Source organism: Salarias fasciatus, chromosome 22 (genome assembly GCF_902148845.1).
Source record: "Salarias fasciatus chromosome 22, fSalaFa1.1, whole genome shotgun sequence".
NCBI classification, from domain to species: domain Eukaryota; kingdom Metazoa; phylum Chordata; class Actinopteri; order Blenniiformes; family Blenniidae; genus Salarias; species Salarias fasciatus.
Window position 1 is genome coordinate 18,327,126 of NC_043765.1, and position 19,498 is coordinate 18,346,623.

The 19,498-nt window shown below is 44.2% G+C and overlaps 1 protein-coding gene across 3 annotated transcripts in view; it reads right to left on the bottom strand.

The window, feature by feature from the left end:
* Positions 1–19,498, bottom strand: part of atxn1a (ataxin 1a) — an 83,470-nt gene that overhangs the window by 11,744 nt on the left and 52,228 nt on the right. For 2 of the 3 annotated variants that reach the window (XM_030121153.1, XM_030121154.1), the window contains one exon: positions 15,322–15,436. The gene's annotated coding sequence lies outside the window, so the exon portion shown is untranslated. Of the gene's footprint in view, positions 1–3,798; positions 3,979–15,321; positions 15,437–19,498 lie in introns of those variants that run through there. The other variant, XM_030121155.1, reaches the window with a different exon arrangement.

Below are 19,498 nucleotides of genomic sequence, written 5' to 3' on the forward strand. Positions count from 1 at the left end.
CTTCAAGGATCAATCATGTAGTTCAGCCTTGGAAAGCTTAAATAGAATACAGTGGGCTTTTCTTCAGAAGTAAATGTTCAAAACCCATTAAAACCACAAAGACGGACTGAAAATTATTTACAACTATTTTAAGAAACCACAGAAACAGATGTCTGTCATGTAAAATTTACAGATAATTTATACAAATAGCTGTTATTTTCTGTATTTGATGTGCTTTGACATTTAGTGCTCTCCTTGGAGATTGGAGTTGTCTTGTTGCCGGATGATTCAAGTCTTATCTGATTTTAAGGGGGAGAAATGTGTTGGACAGGGCTGCAATGCAGCTGACATTGGAGATTTCTCTTTACAGCCAGAAGAAGCCTCCTTGCTGGACGTCAATACCTGGTAGGCAGAAAAACTAAATAGAGCAGGACGATATAAAAGAAAGTCACAGTTACACACTGTGTATGTAGTTTGATTGACATCTGTGAATACAAGACTGTGACAGCTGTTAGATCCTGAAACACTGACTTTCTGACGAGTGATAAGTGGAACTGTCTGTTTTCAACACCAAACTTTTAGTCTTTTCACCAGGATGACATTGTTAAAACTTTCAGAGCTTCCCAGGCCCTAATTGTCCATTCCTGTGGAGTGATGCGACCTGCGCACACTGTGTGTGTACATACTTTCACTGAGTGTTTGTGGTCTTTAGGACAAGGGACACCGTGCATCTCAAGCAGATTCCTGTAATTTAAGAAGTGTCGCAGTGCTACTAGAACACAACTGCAGACGAGTGAATGTACATGCCTGCACACACACACACACACACACACACACACACACACACACACACACACACACAGACACACACGTTTTGTTTATGGTAGTGAGCACACACATGCACACTCTTGCTCCACTACACACCATCTGTTCCATCCAGCAGGCATGACTCAGAGGTGTGTGAGAGGTAATGTTGATCGCTGAGGTTTGAGCGTGGACAGGCTCAGGCAGCCGTTTCTGCTTTCCTCCATCTCCGCTCCACCTCCGCTCCAATATCCAGCTTCAGCCATCAGACCATCTCTGCTACCACACATCACATCCCCCCCAATTATCATTCCTCCATTTGATGGTTTTGCATCCTTAATCTCCAGTCTCACAAAGTATTCCTTTAATGTCTCCCGGCTTCCTTTTATCATTCACAGCCTGCTTGTTCCTCGACTGTACCAAACCTTTTCCCACCGCACCGCTCCACCTGGGCCAGGAAACGCAGCTCGTATGCAGTGAATTAAGAAAAACCCAAAGCAAACTGCTTATATTCAACAAAACTGCCTGCTCAAATTAAAACTTTGAGATGAGAGGAGTGGTACGTGTCTGAGGGATTTCAGATCAGAGACATTTCATATCGGCTGTCACATCAAACACTGACAGTGTGGGCACATCCAGCCACAGATCTGCTCGTGCTGCCATCCACCGGGGCTTTCATCTTCACAGCAAGGCAAGTCATTTTTGACAATTCATTCTGGCATGTGAAAATAGTTGTTGAGAAGTCCGACGGGAACGCTTCGCGCACGGCGTACGACGACGGTTACGTGTCGTACGTTCACGTTCAATATGAGTAACAAGTGTGCAATCGCACTGTAGCCATGAAACCCCACATAACAGTCTGACAAATTATAAAATATGGCAATTTAATTTAGATTCTGCAAGAAACTGAGTGTGTGACACAACAGAGACAAAGTAATTATGCCTCTGGGCAAAAACTGAAAGTCCCATCTCTATCCTGCAGTGTTTTTGAGAACATTAAACAATGAGAGTGACAGAAATGTTTGGAGGAGTTAAGAAAGAAAAGGACAAAGAAATGTGCTTTATGCATTTTGTTTCTTGGTCTCTTAAAGAAACGGCACAAGTCAAACAAAGACTAATGGCTGAAGAGATGTCTTAAGAGAGCAAAACAAAAAAAAAAAAAGGGTGTGGATGATTGGAGAACACAGAGCGCTGAATGGCTTCAGATGCACGAGGAGGGTTTCACACTCAACTGACCTACATTGCAAAAAAAAAGGAGAGTATTGCTTCACTGAAACCGACACTCAAACACACATTCACTGAAAAGCTCAGTCACCCGAATCTTGCTGAGCTTGCAGCGTGTGTGTTTCCATGTGTGGCTGTGTGAGTGTGCGTGGTGTGCAGGTGTTCATTTGGCTGTGTGAGTGTGTGTGTATCAGATGACCTGTAACCCAAACCGCCAGTCCTCCATGTGCTCTAGTCACTATTACACACTCACTCACACACACACTCTCTCACACACGGTTTTGTGAGATGAGCCATTGTGTGTGTGTTTTCCTGTTCGCCTCGGAAGGCATTACCTCGACGTACATCGATCCACTCATCCTAACCCTAATCTTAAATGGCGATCTATAATTTATAAGTCATTTAAATCTATGCAGGCAGTAATGGAGGGCTTTGTTATGGATGAAAAAAAAAGCTGCATGTCGTCTAACTACGATCAACAAAACAACCGCCGCAAAACGTCGTAGTCACACATGTAAGGGCTTCATATTTCACTGCCGCAACCAAACTTTCACAAAACAAGTCTGGAAAAAATCACACGCATTAACTTGCCTGTGATAAATGTGTTTGAAATTATGAGGTGAGTTTCATTCATTCGTCTTTAAGAGAGAATTAATCCAGAGTGAAGTAAAATGATACACTGCTGTGTGTTTGACAAAAGTTCGGGTTTATACTAGAATTTCAAAATACAAAATAACTGCACGCAAATACAAGCCCTGAGATTTTGGCGATCGAATAAACTAAGTCCCTGAAGCCACAAGTAAAATGTTTTAAGTGGTGCAGGAACTGGCAGGCAGGGGGTACATACGTGCGTGCGTGTGTACGTGCGCGCATGATTGCCCAGTCATAATCATAATCACGATCAAAGGGATAAGTCCAACGTGATGTGTTAGCTCACTGCTAAATATAGTCCAACTGGAAAGTGCAGTGTTCCTGTAGGCCGATACTTCTCCGTCTCTCTCGTTTCTTCCATCTTCTGCTCTCAAGTTTTTTATTTTTATTTTTTTTTGTGTGTCTGTGTGTGTGCTGCCAGACTGTGAACTTTAACAGGGTTGCCACTTTTATTCAATGCCATTCTCCACTACTCACTGCACACAAAACACGATAACTAAACACACACACACACACACTCGCACAGGCGCACAAACACAAATATGGTCAGCAAGTGAGAGAGTATTGGAGGATCTGCCATTGACAGATGGAGACAGAGAGTTAGAGAAGCTGGTGAAAGGAGGAGGGAGGGGCGAGTGAGAAAAAGAGTAACAAGAGGGAGAGAAAGTAGGAGAGAAAGAGATGGAGGGAGGGAAAGTGGCCAGGAGGAGTTATACAAAAAAAAAGAAGGAGAGACAGAGATGGAGAGAAACAAATGACTGTGAGAAAAAGAAGAGAATCTATTTCAGAAAACAAACACCGAGGCAGTGTTGCATGACTTGCACTTTCTCACCCCTCTACAACCCTGGAGTCGGGTGGGGAGTTTGAGGGTGGAGGGGGACACGCAGACGGACAGGACAGACAGGCAGGCAGGGACACTGAGGAGAATGAGACAAATGAGAAGAGAAGACGCTGCTTTGAGAGAGCAACGTGTGAAGCAGCGACGTTTGTAGGGGAAACTAGGGCAGACGCAGTACGCGCTTTACAAACGAAACACTGTGATCCAACATCGCAAGTGCGCGGGACATGCAGACACGCTCTCGCGCTCCCACGCGCACTTCATTCAGAGCGAGAGCGCAAAACTGTGGAAAGTGTACTCACCAGGGTGGCAGGAGTAGCCCACTTCTGCAGCATGCTCGCTCTCCCCCTCTCATTCCTCTGCTCCCTCAACTCCTCCTCCTCCTCCTACTCCAGCACCCGGAGTCTTCCTCTGCCTCCTTCTTTCTTCCTCGGGCAGAATATTCCCAGATTGGGTGTATTTATGATACAAACTGCTCTCAGCCTTTCTCTCTCCCCCCCCACCCTCCTCCTCAAACACACACACACACACAGACACACACACCGCAGACGCTCTCACACAGCCAGCAGCCCTCTCCTCAATCCTGACAGCGAGGCAGGAAGCTCCCTCGCTACCACTGACATACAGCACTCAGGTAATCACACTCACATCCACACACACCTCCACACACACACACACACACACACACACACACACACAGAATGTAGCACAGACTTGCACACGCCCACAGGGAGGGAGTCCCGCATGCAGAGCTCCAACGTGTATTATGCAAGGGGCTGAATGCAAGCCAGTGCTCTCACACTGTCTGCCCTACACACACACACACACACACACACACACACACACACACACACACACACACACACACACACACACACACACACACACACACACACACACACACACACACACACACACACACACACACACACACAGCCCCTCCCACGGTTCGCCTCGTCCAACTTCATCAGGTATTCATTCAAAAAACACACACATGCCAGCTGGCTGCACGCCCAGAGAACGCTTACAAGCACAGAAAGAGAAGTGGAGAGGGAGCGGGGGGGGGGGAGGAGGAGGAGGAGGAGAGGAGGAGGAGGGGGGGGTGTTACAGTGAGAAGGGCAGAGGGGGGAAGTGTGGGACAGATAAACAGGGAGGGAGGGAGGGAGCGAGTGAGCAGTTGAGATTAGAGAGACAGACAGAAACAGTAAGAGAACATGAAATAGTGACACATGGAAATCCGCTCCACACGTCGAGTTGCACTCAAAGACGCGCAAAAGAGACGCATGTCGTCTTGTGTCTGTTTTGTTTTGTGCAGAAGAAACTCAAAAGGTGCACATTACAAATTTCTGATATTGGTTAAAATGAACTCCATTGATCAGTTCATTTATTTCAGACATGGGTAACAGGTGGAATGTGTGTTGCTCATGCGTTCACGCCTACATGTCGACTTAAAATAGAGACACAGTTAGATAATAATGAGTCAGTCAGGAGGAAATTATTGTGATAATCAAAGTAAATTACTCCTTAATCTCATTTTAGTTTTACATCAGCAAAGTGATTAATTAACAGAAGCTATAAAAAAATATGCACGCACCATAATCATCCATATGCTGATGTTGACATGCTCATATCTATTCAACATTAACAGATCCACTGTTAGAAGTACAGACACACACACTTGTGTGTGCGTGACAAAGCATGAACATGCATTCATGAAAACTGTCTCAATGTGAACAAACAAAGCAGGAAAAGAGTCTATTTTTATCCAGGCACTGTAGGTTTAATGGTTGAGGTCAACCAGGCTGCACATCTCAGCTTTGGCCACTAGATGGCAGAACTGGCTGCAAGTACACAGCAGTCTATTTCTGTTAGTTAGCTGACCTAGTTAAAAGACCATTTGGAAGTAAATATAGATGAAATGTGCTCCTCAATGCTAAGAGATGTAGCACGCACAGGGAAGAAATGAGCACTCAGACATAAGATGCTGACACACACACACACACACACACACAGACACACACACACACACACACACACACCAAACTGTAATTCCCACAGGATAGAGTGGGTCTAAACATGCACTGAAAAGACATCCTGTTTGTGCTGGTTGGTTTTCCTGTCAGCTTGATATCAATCCAGTGTTTCATCACGCAGCACTGAGCCGCTATGAAGTGCTTAACTGTTACAAAGCTGAAAAAAAACTTTGGCTTTAAATGTTGTTAAAAAGGTGTACAGATATATATAGAGAGGAGTGACTGGCTGACAAAAGCTACTAAGAACTAGCAGTGTGAGAGGTTGTTGAGCTGTTTTTGTTTAATTTCAGTTGTGAGGATTTTGCCCTAATCATTGATCAGTTGGGGCAGGACGACTGCTGATAGGGACTGTTTGACTCTTGGTCTGCTGAAGTTGCTGCTCGTGTTTTTTTCGACAGTTCATGTCACTTGCGATAACGTTTCTGTTCAAAAAATAAAGCATTTGCATGTTTGGAAATTGAATTTCTGACAAAATTGAGAGGCCTGGGCACTGTTTAAGAACTACTGCATCATTTTTATTTCTTTAATAATATCCTAATATTAAGTTAAAAATATACCATAAAACATAAAACTTAAAAAAAAGACAACGATAGAAGCAAACTGGTTCCATTAAAAAAAAAAAAAAAAAAAAAAAAACAGCAACAAATTAGCAGAGATTGAAATCCGAACCGACAGGACTGGGTATTTATTTCACTGCATCAAGTGACCTCAGTAGCAGAGCAACATTTATCCGTTTCCTTGGCAGCTAATTGGAGCCTATCTGCATTTAATCATAATTCATTTGTGTGGGTTTGTTTACAGTCTGCCATCAAATGAAGGAACTACGAGACGGAGAGAAAGTGGGGGTTGAAAGAGAGGGAACGAGTTCTGAGAAATGTTTTACTCTTTCCATGGTGATTTTTCCTCTGGATGTCTCCTCTTTTTTTTTTTTTTCTTCCCCCAGCTGAGCTGCCTCCTCACTGGAGACCTGCTCCGTCTGCTTTTAACAGTCACATATCAACACCCTTCTTAAAACACACACATCTCTGTTCTCCACCTCTGACTGACTCTGGACCCACATGTTATCGGTTTCCCTCTCGTCTAATTATGTCAGCCACAAAACTTGTTTTGGTTGGATACGAATAACGACTGGAGACCGCCGTTGTCTCACATTTAATCACTTGCATATAACCGAGATTCAGCCCTTTTGTAAAATCCATCATGTTGTACATGAACAGAGACACCTCTTGTTAAGCTTGCCAGCGTTTTATTATTCCATTTATTATGTTCCTGACTGATCAGTTCTACATGAAAACCAATGTATTCGGAAGCTAAAGAATCAAACTGCACACACACATTCATATTCAAATATATACAGGCACTATGGATTCATCAATTAACCAGCGAGAGGGTAAGAGTAGCTGTATTAAACCCATTCACAGAAGACCCACAACCCCAACCCGGACTTGAACTGCTATGAGGCCAGGGTTAACCACTGCACCACTGTCACCCGCCGCCAAGCAGCCCTCAATATTATTTACAAGGACAAGAGTAGTCTGAAGTATTTTATACTCAACCAAAATAAAACTGTACTAAGCTGAGCAGATGGGATGTTTGTTTACACGAAGTGAATTAAAGCAGGAAGAGGAACCTCTCATCTTCACAATCTAGATTCCTGGAAACATATTAAGCACTGAAATATGTTTGCTTGCATTAAACAAAGTCAAACACATGGAAAAAAAAAAAAAAACACAGGCTACATAACATATTATTAGTTGTGATCATACTTTCCACAATTGCGTTTGAGATGTATTGGAAAATGCAGAAGAATGACTTCAGTCAACATAGAGGCGAAACATTTGTCAATAGTACTCTGTATTAGCATCAAAGCTCAGTCAATGATCTCCTCGTAATAAGAATCAATGAACTCTCAAGTGCACAGAGAATTTCCACTGCAAATACTGCGTTCTTCTCTCCGTCTTTTGCCTTTCAGCAGAGCTGAGTACAGTCTCAGTCACATCCAGTCACTAAGGAAACTGATGAAAAGCATCTATATATACACACTCACACACACACACACACATATACATATCACAGACTCTGCTCTCTCTCTCTCTCTCTCACACATATACCGACTCTCCTGCCGCTCTCTCTCGGTCGCCCACGCAAACTTCACACAGTGTGGTTATGACAACAGCTTCCCCCGCCTACCTACGCTCTCTTTGCCCGCCGATCCCCCCTCGTCTCTGCTGGTAAAAGTCTCAGCTCTCTTGTTTATCTACATCTTTCCATCTGTCTCTGTGTGTATGTGTGATGCTGTGTGTGTGTGTGTGTGTGTGTGTGTGTGTGTGTGTGTGCGTGTGTGTGTGGGACAGAATGTGGAGAGCCATCTTATGGTCACATACCAAACACACCAACATTCTTTGCAAGCCCAGTTCCATAAAACCACACCTTTAATACCCGTTCGTCATATCATACCAATGTCCTGATTGTAATCTGTTATTATTATTAACCTTTTGTTAAAGCTCCATAACCATGTTAACATTACCCTCTTGACTTTGGACCATTTACACACTCAACAAATATCTTTTCACTTTTTTTTTTTCTCCCTGAACCACTTCATCTCTGTCTCTCGCACAAAGCCTCTGCCAGACTGTGTTAACTTGCTGGCAGAGTAGTGTGCTACTTCGGCCCAAGCCACATCCCATTCACAAACCTACTAATCTCCACACACACACACACACACACACACACACACACACACACACACACACACACACACACACACACACACTATTAGAACCCTGGGAGTCTGTGTGTGTGTGTGTGTGTGTGTGTGTGTGTGTGTGTGTGTGTGGGGGGATTAGGGAGGGACTGGAATGGATGAGCAAATCACTGCTAAGCTCCTCTATTGCTGTATAATCCCAGTGAGTACACACACTCTAACACACAGTCATACGCATGCTGATGCACAAATGTGTAAATATGCAAACATGCATTCATACATGCACTCACAGACACTACACACACACACACACGCCCAAGCCAAAACACTCCCATTCACGTTCTTACACATGCACAGTATGTATTTGTGTTGTGCGCTCCCACTCACGCAAACAATGCTCGTCATCACAGACATTTAGGCACACAAATATGCGGGCAAAAGCCCAACGCTCTTATTCAGGAGCAAATGCAGACATAAACACCCAAATATTATGTCAAAGACAATGTATAATCCCGTTCAGAGAATGAGCGCTGCTGTTCAAAAAGCGAGAAGCAGAGAAATGTGGGAGGACGGGAGACAGTTGGGGGAGAAAACAAGATTTATTTCTTTTTCTTTTCTTTTTTTTTTTTATGAAAGCCCTCAGCGACGAAAGAAAAATCAAGGCGAGAAAAGTAGAAACTCAGAAACGAAGAATCATTCAGAACGCATTCACCACAATACCGTCTATTCATTCATTCAAACCACGCGACTATTACCCCATCACACACTCAATCATTATACCACCCAAACATCCAAACACTGCGATACAAAGAGTGTGTGAGCATATTGTGTTAGTTTTGGCTGCGATAACTCCAACACTGTTTGAGAACAAAATGTTTCATCCAACAAGATTCTTCTCCACAGACTAAACCTTCACAGTTGACTTGGATTTTACTCATCTTTCACAAATACTGTATGTATGGTGGCGCAGTGGTTGAGCACTTTCCTGGAGAGTTTGCATGTTCTCCCTGTGGGTATATGGATTGACCATCATTGTAGGATTTACTGTGCACTTGACCATTGTCAGCCAAGGCCGACTATTAAAAAAAAAATGGATGGATAGTTAAATGGCCTGACATATTAACAGTCTCTGTAAAAGTCTGCTTTGTCTGAGTGCGTCTCTGAGGCTATTTATCATCGTGGTATCTGCAGAGGGGAAGGGGAAACCGGTTACAGCATGTGTTGGTGTCCATTAAAGTTAACAATATTGCAGTTCACTGGCACCAGAGTTGAGATGTTGAAACAAGGACACGACTTTCAAATTGCATTTTAGTTTATTAGCACTTCTTACATTCCCCTTAAATGTTATTGTGTCCTGTCTGCACAATGTCTCCCTCATTCAATTGGCAGTAACTGCTGCTCTCCACTGGCGCCATTACAGTCTAGTATCTGTATGTATTGTACATCTGGCACTGTTATGGCCTCTGTACACATTTCCATATATATTTGCCAATCCCCTCTTCAAGAGAAACGACAGCAGTGCAACTTAGGTGGAACTTAGGTACTATAAGAAAAAAAAAATTCTATCACACATTATGCAGTCTATTGGCAAATATCTGCGACAAACTATATTGTTCTTTAAATGGATTCACTTCACTGCTGTTTAACCAAAACACAACAGCTGTGGCGGACACTTATTCCAATACACACACACACCCACAAACACCATGGGGCAATAATATTGCCGGATTTGCTTGCAGGTGCTGTTCGATTGTTTGACAGAACAAGATGAAAAACGGTGTATGTTGGTGTTGCTGCCTGCATGTGTTCACATCTAGGGCAGAGAGCGGTACCGCTGTGTTCTGTGAAGGTGAACCGCCCTGCTGTAACGGGCACAGGCAGGCAGACTGGCACTAATTGGCATGAACGGACACGGCGGCCAGCATTGTGCGGATGAAGAGGAGGTGAGTGACTGCTCAGCGTGCGTCCTTGTCTGTGAATAATGTGTTCCACCTTTTTTGAAAAAGGCGCAGGGACAGGAATGTCAGGAGGGCTGCAGCAGCAGTGGAGCACACATTCATCAAAGCTCTCCGACCTACACAAACACACACCCGGCACCCCCGAGACTCAACAGGACACGCATGCACTGCACACCGGGGCCATACAGAACTCAGCCATCATCCAAACAAACAGCTTCCACTGCCAGGAGCACACACACAGACACACACACACACACACACACGCAACATAATAACAACACACTCCACAGGTGTCCGCATGCTGCCCAGCAGCACACCGACTCCCGAGGCCAAAAGCTACACGATCAACACAATAGACTCTGATACAATAGTTTAACCCACATGTAGGTCTGCATACAATCATGCTGGACGACCATGCTGATTGCTGTCAGACTCTCAGAAGAAGAAAATTGCTCCAATCAGTTTTGCGCGCCGTTCCAATCGACTTGTCATGCTACAAATCCACCAGAAAAATATGTAAATGCTGCGTGGATCAAAAGCTAAAGCTTACGTATTCACCTAAACAAGAAGTGATTAGCTTATTATTCCAAATAAAACACAGGCTCTTGTTCCAGGTTATATAAAGTTGGGTCATATATTCAGCGATAAGCAAATTTCTTCGTAACAGAATTAAAGGAGCACATGAGGGATCGAATTCTCAGTCACCTGACTGAGCCAGCCCAACGTCAAGCACACGTAATAAACGGTGACTTGGTGATCACAGCGGGGGGCGATTTCAATGGCAGCGAGGATGACGTGCGGCGGGAAGAGCAGGTGGAACTGGAGCATGAGAGCAAAACCAGCGAGGCAGAGAGGCGAGGTCTGTGGAAGGAGTCGACTGAGGACACTGCAGACCGCACATAAAACTGGATGTAACCAGGAAACGCGCGCATGTGTGCGTGTGTGTGTGTCTGCGCTGTGTCCCTTGTCCTATTCCTGATATTTTAACAGTGACAGTTGCTTAATTTGATGTGTATTTATATAAAGATAATGTGTGTCAACATCAAATTTGGTCTGCAAAACCGTCGGGCAACAATCAATAACATAACACTGACAATATCTGTCAATGTTGATTAAGTATGTGATTAACTTTAAGCTGAATTTTACAACCTCTCCTCACTTTATACTGGAGGTTAGAGCAGCTACACACTGCTTAATGGAGAACAGCTTCCCCCCCTGCTGAGAACACTGCACAGAGAAATGTTACAAGGAAAGACGAACTGACCAACAAGTCGCACGCAGTTACAGAAAAAGACAGATTTACGTGCTCTATTCTCGCATCAAGCATACAAGCAAACCGTGTCGCGGAGGGAAAATAACATGTTTCAGAAGCCGCGGCGCTCACACACACATTTTTCTTGAGGGTGGTTGCATGTTTTTCTTACGAGACACAAAATCCTTTGACCCTGACCCCATTTCGATGCCACACCAAATCACTGCCTAGAAGACCACAAAGCTGGACCGCGGTTATGTAAGGCCTCGCAGTGGCGGCGGCAAATAGAGAGAAGGACACATACAAAGACGAGAGGAGAAAAAAAGACTTGAGCCATGCAGACAGCGTCCCACCTCTGAGGCAACTGAGTCAAGGATATCGGGGGGTTGAATGCTGTGCGTATGCGTGTGCGTGTGCGTCTGTGTGTGTGTTTTGGGTCTCGGGGCATAATGTACTACTACAAGAAATCTCTCCATTGAGACTGCACTTTGTCTCCTTCAGCATGTGTGTGTGTGTGTGTGTGTGTGTGTGTACGTGCATGCGAGTACACAGTAGGATGCTACTCAGTCAGGGGGGTGTGTGCTGCGGTCTCCAGTGTGTTTGTCGTTTACCTGTGTTTTGGACACTGTCACCGCCAGGGAAACTATTACATTTCAGGCCACGTCTTCCTTTTTTGTTTTTTTGTTGTTTTTTTTTCCCTAAATGCATGGATTAGTCTTAGCATGTGGAAATCGTGGCTTCTCCGGGGAATGCATGTTAGTGAATGTAATATCCTCTCCAGTGACAAGAATGCGCTTGTGTGTCTGTGTGTGTTTCAAGAGGACAGCATAATGGAATGCCTCGGTTCAGGACTCGCCAAGAGCACTTTCCCATACGCCAGGGAGCCAAGACTTCCCCAACCAGCCAAGAATAGCACCGACTCTCTCACTCTCTCTTTTACTCTCCCTCTCTCTCTCTCACACACACACACGCACTCACTCACACTTTTTTTTTTTTTTTTACTATTTGGATTTGAGAGAAGGGGTGATAGCGTGAAGGAGGGAAGAGCAGCCTTTCACACTTAAATCAGCACAGTGAGACGCGAAGACCTGCAGACGAGGAGGGACGGCGTCTGATTTAATACACTTATGGTATAGCAATCACTACGGCGTGCTTACGGAGGCTTTCCGGACAAATATATGCTGTGCAAACAGGCTGTTGATCATTATGACAGACTGAATTTGCCAAGAGGCACACAGTAAGAGCGAGCGAGAGGGACAAACCCACAGAGGATGAAAAGGAGAGAGCGGAGCGGCAGAGAGAGACTCCAAACTCACTGCTCCCTGTGGAGCAAATAGATTTACTCCCCCTGTCAAATGTCGGCGTACATGTGTTAGTGAGTGCATGTGTGCTCTTAAACAGGCATGTTTTGTTTTCTTTTTTCTTTCTTTTTTTTGTTTGTGAAACCGCAATAACAGGCAGATAATGGCGATGCCCGGAGAGCATTCTCTACTCCCACTGCTCGGCACCAAGTGACGAGGCAACACAGCAACAGGCCGCGGCAGGGTTTCTACTCCAAAAGAAAAACCGTGCCGTCGTCTGTGGCGCCGGTGAGGGACCGGCCTCATGTTTTCTTTAACGAATACATACCAAGAAGAACCTCTTTTTTTTTTCCTGCAGAGGAGACTGCAATTCTCCTTCGAGTCCCTTTAATTAATTTAAATCTGTTGTGCATCTCAAGCAACAAGACACAACTTTTACTGGCGTTTAGCACCTAATTCCAGGATTTCAGGTCTTTAAATCTCGATTTCGTCCCTCCGGCCTAAAAAAAATGCATCTGAAGCTAATCGGTGCAGATGTAGGTGTGAATGTGAGTGTGTGTGCTCCCTGTGCTAAGGGTGTACAATGCCGTCGTCCATAGTCAGCCGGGATTTGCTCCAGGACCCCCTGCCCTGCCACGCTGACTTGTAGGGCATTGAAAGATGGATGAATCTGCCCCAGACTTGTTTCAATCAACATAATTCTCAATAAGAGCATCGAGATTGATTTATCGAGTGTTGCGAAACCTGAAAATCATATCAATGTCAGCACTGCAATTAGAGTGCATCAATAATTCATTAAAAAAAAAATAAATGAATCAATTAAATAGATTTTTAGTCGCGACTTCTTGGTTCACAGCCTAAAACAATCAGAGCCGCCAGGTATTACTTTTTAATGTCTGCACAGTTGATGTCTGTACTGCGCAATAATGAAATGTTTTTAATTAGTTATTATTAGCTCATATCTGGACAGATCAGTGCTGCCTTGAGGCCTGCCAATTAGTATCCCGACACTCTGGTGAATTTAAACATTAATCTTCCACTCAAATTTTCTGGAGGAGGTTGGCTGGTGTTTGTTATTAAAGTCGCCCGTGACTATTGTTTATTTCTCAGGACAGCAGTAAGCAGACAGAAAGTATTCCTCGAGGAAACGGGCTGCTGGAAAATAACACTCTGTACATACAAGACCATTTGGAGGGCTCGAAACTTTACGTAAATGCTTTTATCACATTGATTTTTATGACTCACTGGGAAAAAAAAAAAAACACCTTATAGTGGGGCAGAAAAATCCTCCATCAAACAGAAAGCAAGTTCAAATCCTTGACCTCATGCATTTGCTCAGCTGTCTGTGAGCAATACGACCAGCAGCAGCCCCGAAGGTGCTATTCTGCAGTGGACTCCGTGATCCGACTGTGGAAAGTGAAAAGAGTACTTTTTCTCTACGGATCAATATCACTACAGAAAGGCAGCATCAGTATTGTGAGTAGTTCACAGGAAGGAAAAAAACAAAAAACAAAAAAACAATGCCAACTCTCATGGTGGTTTTCCAGTAATTTAAAAGAACAGCAGACGTAATGAGCATAAATCAATGAATCAAAATGCGCAGAAATGTGATGCCCAAAATCTCAGATGGATACAAAACAATGAACTTCAATATACTCCGCTTCCCGCAGGCCTTTCAGGGATTTTTATTTATGGAGTGTTTTTGCACCCTCAGCGCTGCCAATAAGGTTCTCATGCCTGCAGGAAGACCCCGCACTAACTGGCTGCACAGCAGCACAATGCATGAAAATATACTGCCGCTCCAACAAAGAGCTCACATGCAGCCTAATAAATAAATGCATCTGTCACGAGGCAGACTACATTCCCCCTTGCACAAAAAAATGAACCTCCTCCAATCACAGCAGAGGCAGAAATGGAACATATTCGCCACATTTATCTGACGCACTCCACCTTGATGTCTGTGACTGGATTCGGCCCTGCCGTCTTCTGTATTTGCTTGCATAGTTTTTCAAAGAGTGAACACATCAAACTCTCCTATACATATTGTTTGTCCATCTCATTACATCACATGACAGAGAGTGAGGATTAGAAGAGTGAGCCTCTAATCTCAGATCCGAGCTGCACTTGTGATGTGCTGCCGGGTTTCAAAGCGGCACGGAGGAGAAAACCTTGGCTCGTGAGCTTGCCACTTCACGCACATTAAAACCAAATGCCCTTTACTTAGCATGTATCCGCACAGTGGCCGAGGTGACAGGCTCATCAGCAAAACAAGCCTCTTGGCTGTGGAGAAAACACAGGGCTGGAAAGTCCTTGATGCCACAGCTAATAACGTCAAATTAAACAGGGCAGTCAGACTAACAGCTTTTAGGTTGAGAAAAGCAATGTGATAGCAGACTGTCAGTAATGATTCAGCAGCAAGCAGTGAACCTCTGTCGTCTAACTTATGAAGCAGAACCTCATCTGTAGCAACAACAAAAAAAAAAAATGATATGCTGTACGTCAGAGTTTAATAACGCAACGAGCTGACACGGCACAAAAAAAAAATAAGGTGTGTTTTCAAGGACAAAGACTCTCACCTCATTCAATATAAGTCCTCCAGACCCCCCTGGTTTGTCAGCAGGTGGTACAGCCCATGGAGAGGGTTCCAGACTTTCCCAGAATGCAGTGTGTTGACTCAGGGGTCTGCACTCCCTGGTGAATGAAAACAACCAAAGTTGAACTTAACAAGAGGAAGAATTGGATGGACCGATTTTAAGCACGTGTGTTGTTCTGATTTACTGTGAGAGAAGTGCTTTCTAATGAGAACTGAGTGAGTGACTGGAGTTTTCCTGCCATTCTGTGTGTTACATCCTCACTCACATGGTAATAAACATTGATACAGACATTGTTGTGAGCATTAGAAGAAAAAAAAACACACACACAAAAGCACGTCACAGAACAGATTTGGACACACAACTAAGGACGCTTCACAAGATCTACCGGCAAAGCAACACACGGCTCTGCCTGGACTCATCAGCACAGGCTGGAGTCCTCACATCTTGCTTCAAACAGTATCAGAGAGTTAAACAAGCAACATGCAAAAACATGTCTTCAACACTGGAACCGTTTGTTTCCCTGTAAAGGTGAGGATTTCTACAGTTTCCACCACGACGGGAACACGTGTACATCAGAGAGTGATACTGATTATCAATCACTATTCAATTCCTAGATTGACTTTATCTATTTCGATTTTATTGTAGAATTGACCAAAAAAATTGCAATTAAGTGCACAAAACAAAGGTAATTTTAATGTTTAATATCTGGATATTCCTTTAATAATGCAAGCTGGTGGGTGTAAAAGAAGAGGCAGAATCTAATGATCGCAAGCTAACTGGATTGATTCATTCAAAAGATTCAAGGTGATCATTGTATTTATGCAATTTCAAGTGTTCTATTATGCACACAGCAGAAATCCAAACACTGGTGGACATTATTAACACTGCCGTACTCACACTGATACTCGAACACTTGTGGATCTTTAAAGACATCAAATGTGCAACAAGCTGACTCTGGCACACACCCACACACCCACACACACACACACACACACACACACACACACACACTAAGCAAGAGAGGCACTGGCTGATTGTCGGCGGTGTGCGCACGCTCTGTGGGACTCATTAGGCAGGTTGTGGTAGAATTACGGGGATGTTAGAGGCACGCGAGGCACATGTTCACTGCTGCTCGTCAGCTGTAGTGCGGCTGTGCCTGTGACTCTTTATGGGATGTATGTGTGTGGAGCCAAACATCCCACTGACCCAGTTCCTACACGAATGACAAGAAGAAGAAGAAGAAAAAACAAGTGTAGAGTTGTGGGAGTAAGTGGGTGCACAGCTGTCTAGCTGTGGGGAAGTGTTTTATTGCAGTTTATAGGAAGCTGAAAAGGGAATTATGTCCGTGTCTTGTTTCGTGGGATACATTATGTGATCGCAAAACGTGTCGCTGCCTGCTCGCGTTCGGCATCGTGCTCGATGACTGTATTCTACAGAGAGCAAAGATGAAATGTAATAATAGAAGAGAAGGGGTAGAGCCAGAAACAGAATGACTATCTGGTGTGTCAGACATGAAAGAATCAATAGATTTCTGCAGTGGGCTTTATAGCGTAGTGCCAGGCTTACACACAGATCAAACTGGCACACACAAGGCAGATGGGTTCGTGTGAAATCGAGATGTTTGCAATGTGTGTGTGTGTGTGTGTGTGTGTGAGGAGGAGACAGAGGAAGAGGAAAAAATAGATAAGGCCCTGGATTAGCAAACACCAACTGGCAAATGAATCCATCATATGGTGATATAAAGACAACAGAAGAAGGGTTAGAGAGAGGGGAAGCAACGAGAGGAGGAGGAGGAGGAGAACAATACAGGGCGCCGGAGATTTAAAAATATCTAGAAAGGTTGAGACTGGGGAAACTGTCGAGCAGAGGAGATCCAGAGGTGACGAAAAAAAAGAGAGGCAGATGGAAAAGAATAGAGAGGACAGGGCTGTAAAGCAGACATAGAGCGAGAGGGAGGCAACAGAGAGGCAGAGAGAGAAACAGATGGCGACAGAGAAGAGGCAGATAGAAACTCGCTGGGAGGACAACACTGGCACAGCCAGCCAGACGCAGCAGGGAGCATGGAAAGCTGAAAAATGTCAGCAAAATAGGAGGAGGAGAAAGAGGAGGAGGAGGAGGGAGGGAGGGAGGGCAAAGCAGGACAGAGAGTGGAGAGTCTCAAACAACTTCAGGAGAATACACACAAGTGTGGTACATGTCAGTCTGCACAATCACCGCCACAACGCAACGGTGTAACTCTGTTAAAACATGCTGGCATAATTCTTATCAGGCGCTGCTGAGTAGGAGACACATTCTGTAATAAGCCACACCTGCCACCAGAGGTCAGGCGTGGTACAAGTGACTGGAAGAACACACACAACGGCTCCTGTGCACTCCTGTGCGTGTGCACACGCACGTGTGTATAAAATATGACTTGCTCAATTGGATAAAGTATGACATTCAGATCTAAAGATTTAGACAAGCCAGTCAACACGGGCTAAGTTGTTTGGCGTGTTTGTTTGCGAGTTGTGGCACCGGAGCTCTCAGCTGGTGTTAATCATGGTGGACCGCAGGGGCCTCTGGATCTGCATCCCGACCGATATTTAGTGTACAGTTCCACCGACGGTCTGGCGAAGTGATTCAAGATGACCACATTAGATTTCCTAAAATGGAACTACATCAGAGGAGGATATTTCTGCTTGGTCTGGAATTGAAGGGTGAAGAATTTATCAGGTCCATGACTAAATACAGGAGCAGGGGATTCAAGGCTGCAGCCCCCCAAAACACAGCGCTGTTAATTCCTCAACACAAACAAGATACAAAGCCTTACAACAAGGCATGTGGAGCCAAAGATAAAAAATTATACAAAGCTATACACACAAATGCAAGTCATTTCCACTGGAAGTTACTCCTTAGTCTCTGTCGCTGAAGCTTCATCTTAAAAGTAGAGGGGTATATATCCAGTTTTAAGATTATCAGACTGAAAATGTGACCCAGATCAGCTTCATCATGACACTATACACTCTTCTAGATTCAGCAAATTCTAAAATGGAGCTTAATAAGTTGTCTTTGTTTGTCCAGAAGGTGTTTTAAACACACTGTGTGAACAAAATCTCTCTTGATAATAATGCTGTAGTATAATGCAAGTGAAAAAAAAAACCCAACAACAAGTGTTTGTGTGTATAATTTGCTGTCACTTGCTGAATACATTCTGATTATTTGTGTTAATATTAAGAGTTGGTTCGCGAGAAGCAACGGACTCACCCACACACGCTGTCAACAACTCAACAACGGTCAGTTTGTCTCAATCCATCATGTCTACTCCAGTAATCATCCCGGGTAAATGAGTCACGGATGGTTCAGTGTAAACCGCATTAACCGACTGACTAATTGAATTGCGAGGCACAGCAGAGCAGACAGCTCCTGAGTGAATGGGAGTGGAAGTGTACAGACTATTACGTTATTGTGCTCCTTACAAATCATTGTGATTTGAGTTTTTCATTACACTGGCCCAGAATTGCATCAATCAGGGGATATGTCTTGCTGAGGTTTCTATACAGAGTGACTCGCAATACGTGCATTCAATCTCTGAACAAGCAAAAAGGGCAGTCAGTGCTTCTGTTCCACACAAAATGATCACAAACACTCACAGTCTGTTCTTTTTTTTTTTTTTTTTTTTTTTTTTTTTAATTTCTGTGTTTGTCAGTGAAACAACAAGGATTCAAAAGATGTTCTCCGCAGCTCAAAGCTTCAGCCAACCTCAAAATGAGTGGACAGGTCAGGGGTCGGTGCCGTGCACCCGGCTTTTTGCCAGGACTGCTAAGAGTTGGGGCCCGGGCTCGAGTGACCAGATGAGTGGCCGCCACACTTGACAAAAGGGAAAAGCTGCAGCCCTTTTGTGCAAGCGTTCTGCTGTTGTAGTCCACCTCTGTGGGTAAATGGGTTCATCGTTAAGCAATAAGCATTGTGTGCGTGGGGAAGTGGGTGAGACTGCTGCTAATCGAAAGCCTCTGATATTCAACATGTCTGCCAAATGCATTCTGTGTGAGTGTTTCTCTGGACTTGGCCGCATGCTGTCATGATTAGGGAAAGAATATTTTTGTCCAACTCATCATTACTTTATTGGTTTTGATGATTGCGTTCTTTGCCAAATGTATCCTGGGCAAAAAAAAAAAAAAAA